Source organism: Anomaloglossus baeobatrachus, chromosome 3, assembly GCF_048569485.1.
Source record: "Anomaloglossus baeobatrachus isolate aAnoBae1 chromosome 3, aAnoBae1.hap1, whole genome shotgun sequence".
In the NCBI taxonomy this organism is placed as follows: domain Eukaryota; kingdom Metazoa; phylum Chordata; class Amphibia; order Anura; family Aromobatidae; genus Anomaloglossus; species Anomaloglossus baeobatrachus.
Genome location: NC_134355.1, coordinates 696572661 through 696583883, shown reverse-complemented (window position 1 = coordinate 696583883; position 11223 = coordinate 696572661). Strand labels below are relative to the sequence as shown.

General features: G+C 46.0%; 2 non-coding genes across 2 annotated transcripts; one reads left to right on the top strand and one right to left on the bottom strand.

The window, feature by feature from the left end:
• Window positions 1-4170: 4170 nt before the first annotated feature.
• TRNAY-GUA (transfer RNA tyrosine (anticodon GUA)) lies at window positions 4171-4255 on the top strand. Its single transcript is given in 2 exon segments — window positions 4171-4207; window positions 4220-4255. It is a non-coding gene; the product is annotated as a tRNA-Tyr (tRNA).
• A 5919-nt stretch (window positions 4256-10174) lies between these two features.
• TRNAY-GUA (transfer RNA tyrosine (anticodon GUA)) lies at window positions 10175-10260 on the bottom strand. The gene is given in 2 exon segments: window positions 10175-10210; window positions 10224-10260. It is a non-coding gene; the product is annotated as a tRNA-Tyr (tRNA).
• Between the last annotated feature and the right edge of the window lie 963 nt (window positions 10261-11223).

Sequence of the window (11223 nt, the reverse complement as noted above, 5' to 3'; positions counted from 1 at the left end):
GTCATGAAGGGGTTAAAGAGAATCTGTCAGCAGGATTTTGCTACCTCATCTGAGAGCAGCACGATGTAGACAAAGAGTCCATGAATCCAGCGATGTATCACTGGTGTAACCGTTATGACACAATCAGAGTTTTTAGATTTAGCAATGCAGCAGAGCTGAGAGAAATAACCACGCCCACACCCGGAATTGTATGTACAATGTCTATAGACACTGAGCTGCTAATCACAGCAGGGGGTGTGCCAGACTAGCTGACCACTAGGTGACCCAGTCCGGCAATGATAATTTCCTAAAGCTAAAATAAACTTTCAGGTAAACAACATTACACAGTGTGAAAAGAGAGGCATCCCTGAAGTCTCTGGGTTAACCATTACTGCATGCTGTCTTCAGATTACATAGCAACAACCTGGTGACAGAGTCCTTTTTAATAAATTGGGCAGAAAACAAAAATATTATTCTTCCCATACCGGGAGTCGAACCTGGGCCGCCTGGGTGAAAACCAGGAATCCTGACCGCTAGACCATATGCTTCTCACTGGTAAAGTTCTATAGAGACCGTAATGACACTAATAGAAGCTCCATTCTCTGCAGGATCACTAGAACTGCTGAGCTGTGACTCCTGTCTCTGGGGTTATTTAATTAAAAAGGGAAGGATTTCTCTTCTATTTATTTTTTGTTTGTAATGTCGTCTGCAACCGCAGTGTATACAGCAGACTCTGCTCCTGAGCCCACTACCTACATCTGGAATAGATACCTGCAGTCAGTCAGGTGATGTCTGTACAGCACAGTCTGCACCCGCAGTGTATAGAGCAGACTCGGCTCCTGAGCCCGCTACCTACATCTGGAATAGATACCTGCAGTCAGTCAGGTGATGTCTGTACAGTACAGTCTGCACCCGCAGTGTATACAGCAGACTCGGCTCCTGAGCCCGCTACCTACATCTGGAATAGATACCTGCAGTCAGTCAGGTGATGTCTGTACAGCACAGTCTGCACCCGCAGTGTATACAGCAGACTCGGCTCCTGAGCCCACTACCGACATCTGGAATAGATACCTGCAGTCAGTCAGGTGATGTCTGTACAGCACAGTCTGCACCCGCAGTGTATACAGCAGACTCCGCTCCTGAGCCCGCTACCTACATCTGGAATAGATACCTGCAGTCAGTTATGCAAAAAACAGTTTTAAAGAAAGAAAAAAAATCTAAAGATATTTTTTTAAAAAAGGGGGTGGTTCGTGCAGCGTCACAGCGACGTCACACGGCAGCCGTCCAATAGAAGCAGAGGGGCGGAGAGCAGCCGAAAGAAAGTGACGCCCACCTCGTTGCCGGAGGACGCAGGTGCAGTGTTGTTCGTCGTTCCTGGGGTGTCACACGTAGCAATGTGTGCTGCCTCAGGAACGACGAACAACCTGCATCCACCACCAGCAATGATTTTTGGGATTAGAACGACGTGTCAATGATCAACGATAAGGTGAGTATTTTTGATCGTTAGCGGTTGTTCGTACGTTTCACACGCAATGACTTTGCTAACGAGGCTGGATGTGCATCACGAATTCCGTAACCCCCAACGACATCTCGTTAGCGATGTCGTTGTGTGTAAAGCCCCCTTTAGGGTCACATGTAAAGTGCCAAAACTCTGTTTTCTTTAAGTTGGGGTTGGGTTTGAAACCAAACTTCAAGATCGCTCATCTCTAATTGGCACACACACGCCCATCATCCAAGTGTGTCCCGTATGAGGAGGATAAGCAGCTGCTATTGATCTACATGACATTTGTTGGGGAATCGTCGTGAGGACATGATGGTCTTGCGTTCTTATTTACTAGCATCCACCATTCATAATAAAGTCCCTCGGCAGCAAAAAAGGATCATCTGATCACCAATTTGGTTGAAATCAAAGCCACGTGGTCAATGGGTTATTCCTAATATAATTCACTAAGTGCATGTATTATTATACAACTGTGCCAAAAAATGAAATCTGAAAAACAAAGTCACCGTGATGACCCTCATCCTTGGTATTTACTCATTGTTGCCACATTGGAACCATCTTCCTGTAGCTCCAATGGCATTGGTAGAGAATGCACAGCTCCTTTCCGGCTATATACACGGTATATATGGAGCACACTCCTTCTTTACTGTGTCTGCACTTGTAGCTTGATGATCCACAAAAGCCGCTAATGTCATGTTGTAAATATGAACGCGGACAATAAATACAAATTGGCCATTGTTTTTTGTTATTTGAAGAGACTGGAACATTCTGAAGGATCATAGTGAGTAAAAGAGGTGACTTTGCATAGTCACTAGCGATGGGGGAATATATTCTTCACTATTCATTAATCGCACAGATATTAAAGTATTGGGGACATTCGTTACTCGTCGAGCATTTTGGTATTCGCCTCATGAGAGTCATGTCTCCTCTCCACATATCTGGTGCCTCATTTTCAGCTACTAAACATGCAGGGATCGCTTGCCAATCACAGTAATGCCTTATCCATCTTGGCTATTGGCATTTCTGTAATTGGAAGGAGCAGTGAAAAAAAAATGAAAAAACAATGTGGGCTCCTGTCTATTTTTGATAACCAGCACAGGTAATGGAGACAGCTGGGGTTAGTATTTTCAGGCTGGGGAGACCCATGGTTATCGGGCCCTCCCTAGCTTAAAAAGAGCTGCCTGCAGCCCCCTCGGAGTTTTCGCATCTTTTAGATGTGCCAATTGTGGCGCTTTTCCAAGGTCATCCCAATTTGCCTGGCAAGGTTGTAATCGGGGTAAAATAAGGGGTTAATGACAGCTGCTATTTATCAAACATCACAGCTGTCATTAAGCCCTGGGTTGGCAATGGAGTGGTGTCTATAAGACCCCCCCCCCAAATACTAATCCTGTAAGTGAAAATAAAAAACCCACAAACACAATAATCTTTCATTTTAAATAATAGAAAAAAAACACACCAACTTATTAACCCCAAAAACTCCCTCGCAGGTCTGACATCTCACAAGGATCCTTGCTCTGATAAGTACAAAAGCTGCAGTGATGGAAAACACCACAGATCACCGCATCTTTACAGCCCTGACAGACAACCTTGGAGGGTAAGCTGGAAAATTATTCGAGTTTACCATTGGATTGCTAGTACGAAATATTCAAGATGAATTATCTGAACCCGAATATTTCATTATTGACCCATCACAGGAGAGCAGCCGGAGGTGCATGCAGCACCGAAAAGAAGCAGGGGACTACTTGGAAATCTAGTTTTAGAAGATAAGGATGGGACTAGTTGAAGGTAGACGTTCAGAGGAGCAGATAGAGATGAAAAGTGACACGAAAGGTCTATGTTTTGCTGGGCTTCTACTACATATTAACAATAGTCCCGCATACACTGAGCTTTGAGATTGTGGGAAAGTAAAGATTCATTGTGGTTCCTCCATGCGGTCACAATCTCAGTGTCAATTGGGAAGATTGTAATCGCAGAATTAGAAGCCCGGCCACATTATCATGTGATGTCTGTGTAAATGAATGGGAGGAACTCAAGACTGGAGAATCTAAGGAACCTGTCAGTAAAGGATCATGATACAATAGAGAAGGGAAGTATCCTTAGATCTGGAGATAAATCCACCACTGATCGCACATTGTGTGATTGTCCTGTGTGGGTGCGAGGTCTCTGTCATGTAGATGTCAGTGGTCGGCAGCTCCTTACTATTCACACTTACCTATTTATATGCAGCTTTAGGCACAGGCTGACACTTCCCTCCTAATAATGGAATTTATTGGGGGCTTTATACAAGTTATACAACTTTTTGTGCTTTTGCTTTTTTCTTGCCACTTTTGAGAGAAGTTGGAAGATCAGGACATCCCATGGAATGATAGAGTTACACAATGCACAAGAAAATATACATACATTTTGGCACAAATGTTTCCTTTTGGGGGAGAACCATTGTGTTATGAGCAGCACGGCCTCGAGGCTTGAATTCCTGCAGCTTCTCACAGGTGGCCTTGAGGCTCGAATTCCTGCAGCTTCTCGGAGGTGGCCTCGAGGCTCGAATTCCTGCAGCTTCTCGGAGGTGGCCTGGGTTTGGACTCTCGTTATGGGATGTTCTTTTGTTATGTTGGTATATGTATGAACAGTCAGCCGCTCGTGTGCTAATGAAGATTAGTCACATACACTGTGGTGACAGGCTGATCGACAAGCCTTCGATAGCTCAGCTGGTAGAGCGGAGGACTGTAGTAGAGCACAGACATCCTTAGGTCACTGGTTCGACTCCGGTTCGAAGGACATTTTATTAACTATGATTAGCATTGTGAATGTGGCTCTAGAATTAGACGTCCACACTCCTGATGCCAATAAAATATACTTTTTTTTCTACACGTCAGCTCTTTTCCTGTCCGCTCTCTTGATAGTGGCTTCTATTAGGGTAATTAAGGTTCCTCTTTTACTACAGGCGGATTATCAGGACAGACATTGCCTTCACTGATCACTTTCCTCTCAGTTGTATCTGAGATCAGTCACCAGAAGCTTCAGAGATAACAGGTGGGATCCGGTCACCGGCCAGTATCTGTATATGTACATGTATGATTCGGTCACCGGCCAGTATCTGTATATGTACATGTATGATTCGGTCACCGGCCAGTATCTGTATATGTACATGTATGATTCGGTCACCGGCCAGTATCTGTATATGTACATGTATGAGCCGGTCACCGGCCAGTATCTGTATATGTACATGTATGAGCCGGTCACCGGCCAGTATCTGTATATGTACATGTATGAGCCAGTCACCGACCAGTATCTGTATATGTACATGTATGAGCCGGTCACCGACCAGTATCTGTATATGTACATGTATGAGCCGGTCACCGGCCAGTATCTGTATATGTACATGTATGAGCCGGTCACCAGCCAGTATCTGTATATGTACATGTATGAGCCGGTCACCGGCCAGTATCTGTATATGTACATGTATGAGCTGATCACCGGCCAGTATCTGTATATGTACATGTATGAGCCGGTCACCGACCAGTATCTGTATATGTACATGTATGAGCCGGTCACCGACCAGTATCTGTATATGTACATGTGTGAGCCGGTTACCGGCCAGTATCTGTATATGTACATGTATGAGCCGGTCACCGGCCAGTACCTGTATATGTACATGTATGAGCCGATCAAAGGCCAGTATCTGTATATATACATGTATGAGCCGGTCACCGGCCAGTATCTGTATATGTACATGTATGAGCCAGTCACCGACCAGTATCTGTATATGTACATGTATGAGCCGGTCACCGGCCAGTATCTGTATATGTACATGTATGATCCGGTCACCGGCCAGTATCTGTATATGTACATGTATGAGCTGGTCACCGGCCAGTATCTGTATATGTACATGTATGAGCCGGTCACCGGCCAGTATCTGTATATGTACATGTATGATCCGGTCACCGGCCAGTATCTGTATATGTACATGTATGAGCCGGTCACCGGCCAGTATCTGTATATGTACATGTATGAGCCGATCACCGGCCAGTATCTGTATATATACATGTATGAGCCGGTCACCGGCCAGTATCTGTATATGTACATGTATGAGCCGATCACCGGCCAGTATCTGTATATGTACATGTGTGAGCCGGTTACCGGACAGTATCTGTATATGTACATGTATGAGCCGGTCACCGGCCAGTATCTGTATATGTACATGTATAAGCCGGTCACCAGCCAGTATCTGTATATGTACATGTATGAGCCGGTCACCGGCCAGTATCTGTATATGTACATGTATGAGCCGGTCACCGGCCAGTATCTGTATATGTACATGTATGATCCGGTCACCGGCCAGTATCTGTATATGTACATGTATGAGCCGGTCACCGGCCAGTATCTGTATATGTACATGTATGAGCCGATCACCGGCCAGTATCTGTATATATACATGTATGAGCCGGTCACCGGCCAGTATCTGTATATGTACATGTATGAGCCGATCACCGGCCAGTATCTGTATATGTACATGTGTGAGCCGGTTACCGGCCAGTATCTGTATATGTACATGTATGAGCCGGTCACCGGCCAGTACCTGTATATGTACATGTATGAGCCGGTCACCGGCCAGTATCTGTATATGTACATGTATGAGCCGGTCACCGGCCAGTATCTGTATATGTACATGTATGATCCGGTCACCGGCCAGTATCTGTATATGTACATGTATGAGCCGGTCACCGGCCAGTATCTGTATATGTACAAGTATAATCCGGTCACTGGCCAGTATCTGTATATGTACATGTATGACCTGGTCACTGGCCAGTATCTGTATATGTACATGTTTGTGCCGGTCACCGGCCAGTATCTGTATATGTACATGTATGATCCGGTCACCGGCCAGTATCTGTATATGTACAAGTATAATCCGGTCACCGGCCAGTATCTGTATATGTACATGTTTGAGCCGGTCACCGGCCAGTATCTGTATATGTACATGTATGACCTGGTCCCTGGCCAGTATCTGTATATGTACATGTATGAGCCGGTCACTGGCCAGTATCTGTATATGTACATGTATGAGCCGGTCACCGGCCAGTATCTGTATATGTACATGTATGATCCGGTCATCGAGCAGTATCTGTATATGTACATGTCTGAGTCGGTAAACGGCCAGTATCTGTATATGTACAAGTATGAGCCGGTCACCGGCCAGTATCTGTATATGTACATGTATGAGCCAATCACCGGCCAGTATCTGTATATATACATGTATGAGCCGGTCACTGGCCAGTACCTGTATATGAACATGTATGAGCCGGTCACTGGCCAGTATCTGTATATGTACATGTATGACCTGGTCACTGGCCAGTATCTGTATATGTACAAGTATGAGCCGGTCACCGGCCAGTATCTGTATATGTACATGTATGAGCCGGTCACTGGCCAGTATCTGTATATGTACATGTATGAGCCGGTCACTGGCCAGTATCTGTATATGTACATGTATGAGCCAGTCACCGGCCAGTATCTGTATATGTACATGTATGAGCTGGTCACCGGCCAGTATCTGTATATGTACATGTATAAGCCGGTCACCAGCCAGTATCTGTATATGTACATGTATGAGCCGGTCACCGGCCAGTATCTGTATATGTACATGTATGAGCCGGTCACCGGCCAGTACCTGTATATGTACATGTATGAGCTGGTCACCGGCCAGTATCTGTATATGTACATGTATGAGCCGGTCACCGGCCAGTATCTGTATATGTACATGTATGAGCCGGTCACCGGCCAGTATCTGTATATATACATGTATGAGCCGGTCACTGGCCAGTACCTGTATATGTACATGTATGAGCCGGTCACTGGCCAGTATCTGTATATGTACATGTATGAGCCGCTCACTGGCCAGTATCTGTATATGTATGTAGCACCCAGGGATATGGGGTACTCGGTTCCGAGCAGTACAGGTTTTGGGGAAGTCACGGTGGTAGCCGTTACCCGGTTCCGTGCTTTGTGCCCTTTTTGTAATGGGAATATTTACAGGGGAGAATAAGATAATGTTCACATGTGACGCCACTTGCGGTGTTGCGGCTAAGTGTAGGGACCACCGCTGCAGAATGTCTCTACTGGGACTGGTGTTATTGGCAGCTAGAATGGTAGGCCCTCCGCACGTAGGGTTTTGCCCCAGAGGGTGTATGGTGCAGTGGGCGTCGGAAGAAGATAGTCCACACAGGTGTTCAGTGCAACTGGTTTACTCACTGCTGATAGATGTTGACTGATTGCCCGAGGGCGGCTGGTTTCACCTCCAGGTCAACTTTGTTCCAGTGCCAGTTTGGTTCTCTGGTACTTTCTTCACCTGCACCAGTCTCTGGTAAGTGGGTCCCCGTGGTATGGAACAACTGGAGGTCCCCGTTCTGTAGTTTGTCCACTTTTGTCCGCCTGACGGCAGCGTAAACCCCGGGGGGTTGGAGTCTCTGGTCCTGTCCCCGGTTCTCTCGTTGCTACTGAGTCTTTGGATTCTTTAGGGTCAGCAAGGTCCTTGATGGTCTCCTTTGCTGTGCAGGTGTTAACAGGTCGGCCTGGAGCTCTTTCTAGTCCTAGGGTCCTGTACCCTGTTGGTGCGTAGTTCTGGGAGTACTCCACCGGTAACCACTTCTCCTGGGTACCAGGTCACCGTTAACCCGCGACAGACCGTCTCCTCTGTCAACTCTCTCCTTTCCACCCGACTGACGACTGTCCACTCACACACTCTATACTGTACACTGTACTACTGTCTTCCTGTGTTCTGACTCTCCTCAGTCCGCCCCTCCCACCTGGTCAACTAGTGGACTGGATTGGCTCCACCTCTAGGCGGCCATCCATTGGTCCCACCCTAGCTGGGTACCATTGTATGGGGGATTGTTGGGGAAAACTGGGATTACCTGGGCTTTTATTAGTACCGGCACTGGGGTTCTGGGTCCCTAAGGGGATAGGCCCTGCATCCTTGTGGGGATGCAGAACCTTATAGCACCCTGATGGTTTCAGGGGCACTAAATATACATGTATGAACCGGTGGTTAGCTGCCAGTATCTGTATATGTACATGTATGAGCCGGTCACCAGTCAGTATCTGTATATGTACATGTCCTTAAGGAGGAAAAGGACAAGTCCTCAAAGGTGGAAAGGGACAAGTCCTCAAGGAGAAAAATGACAAATCCTCAAAGAAAAAAAGGACAAGTCCTGAAGGAGAAAAAAAGACAGGTCCTCAAAGGGGGAAAAGGACGAGTCTTAAAGGAGGAAAAGGACAAGTCCTCAAAGGGGGTAAAAGATAAGTCCTCAAGAAGGAACAGGACAAGTTGCCAAAGGGGGAAAAGGACAAGTGCTGAAAAAGGAAAAGGACAAGTCCTTATGGAGGAAAAGGAAAAGTGTTCAAGGAGGAAAAGGACAAGTCATCAAAGGGGGAGAAGGACCCATCCTCATGAAGGAAAAGGAAAAAGTCCTCAAAGGGGGCAAAGGACAAGAAATCAAGTAGGAAAAGCACTAGTCCCATATGTGAGCCCTACTCTTTGGGGTGGAGTTTGCAGAGCTCTGGGAGGAGCCAACACGTTAATCAGATTATTACATCACAATGTGACATCACTGTCATCACCCAATAATATTTAATCAGTGTTGGAAATCCTGATGATCCAGCAGTGACCCACGCGCGTCAACTTCATGGGATATTTTTGGATCTACTATTGTATTTAATACATTTTATTACCATTATGCAAATATTTGAAATTATGATCTGGATTACAATTTTTGGGGCCTTGGTTTAAGTTTGATTTGGACTATTTAACCCATTGCAGTGCGTCAATGTCTGCCTTGCTCTGAATGGCAGAAATCACGATCTATGAATGTCGCTCCTGGCTTTCATTACAATCCATCCACCCCAATGATCACCTCACAGATGCCAATGGCAGCGGGGAATCACTCGCTCCCCGCCGGCACATGTTAAATCCCACTGTCAGAGATTACCTCTGAGAGCCCACATCAAAGGCAGGGACACGTTTTGTTACCTCATCTGAGAGCAGCATGATGTAGGCAAAGAGTCCCTGAATCCAGCGATGTATCACTGGGTGCAACCGTTATGACACAATCAAAGTTTTAGATTTAGCAATGCAGCAGAGCTGAGAGAGATAACCACGCACACGCCCGATACTGTATGTACAATGTCTATAGACACTGAGCTGCTAATCACTGCAGGGGGCATGCCAGACTAGCTGACCGCTAGCTGACCCAGTCCGGCAATTTATATTTCCTAAAGCTAAAATAAACTTTCAAGTACAGTGTGATAAGAGAGGCATCCCTGGAGTCTCTGTGTTAACCATTACTGCATGCTGTCTTCAGATTACATAGCAAAAACCTGGTGACAAAGTCCTTTTTAATAAATTGGGCAGAAAACAAAAATTATTCTTCCCATACCGGGAGTCGAACCCGGGCCGCCTGGGTGAAAACCAGGAATCCTAACCGCTAGACCATATGGGAGGATGTAACTGCTTCTCACTGGTGAAGTTCTATAGAGACCGTAATGACACTAATAGAAGCTCCATTCTCTGCAGGATCACTAGAACTGCTGAGGTCTGACTCCTGTCTCTGGGCTTATTTAATTAAAAAGTGAAAAATTTCTCTTTTATTTATTTTTTGTTTGTAATGTCGAAATAATTACAAACAAAAAAAAAAATATTCCTTCGAGCTGGAATTGAACCAGCGACCTAAGGATGTCTGCATTTCCTCTACAGTCCTCCGCTCTACCAGCTGAGCTATCGAAGGGACTGAAAGCTGAGGATTTGTACAGGGAAAAGCAGGATGGGTTAATATTCACGCTGAGGGCTGTGATCTCTGGTGGCAGCGTGGCCACTTTTCTCAATCACTTGATGTGTGAGGTCTGTGAAGTGCTGCATAACATACAATCGGGAGGTGTACATAATAACCAGGAGCTGCCCTCTTGGTAATCAGGAGCAGAGATTATGACTGACGGCTTATCCCCTTGTGCAGAGCACATGCTCCTGATATCAGGCTTCCCATCTCCAAACCAGTGCACCGCTATATTTTATGCTATATTCGCTTTTAAACAGATCCTTGTTCCACTCGCCCTCTTATACAGGGTACATTGAATTTTATCTGTGCCCCTTTTGTCTTGATTCCAGGTGCACTAACGCTCAGCATGCAACGTCTACCCCCACCCCTGCTGTTCTCCTCCCAGCACTCCTGGAAAGTGCCCCTCACCCACCATGTGGCATTTACAATACACATGTGCTATGTGCAGAGGGACCTCTTTTCTCTAGTGCCCGGCTACAAGGGCCACCTCTGCATCTCTTACTGCCTCAGTCCTGGCTACCAAAGAACCGCCTCCTTCCTGATCTGATCTGGCTTATATATCCTGAGTCATATTGCAAAGGATTGTTAAAAATCCACTTGTGACTTTTAGGATCACTACTTCCAATAGGTGGCGCTGTGCTAGAGTTTGTCTCCTTTACTGGAGAGACAATTTGAATATTTCTTAGAGGGGCATTGCAGCTATAAGTCCCCTTACTTGGCAGCCAGACTGGCTTGCAAAGTCTCCTTAAGGAGAATAGTGTTCCCCCTTGGTCCCCACATAGCTTTCTCATGAGCCAGATCAGACACCCCCATACTTTGCACTGACGAGGGGCAAGCACCCCGAAACACCGTGTCTGCAAATTGGGATTCTGATCTGGCTTATATATCCTGAGTCATATTGCAAAGGATTGTTAA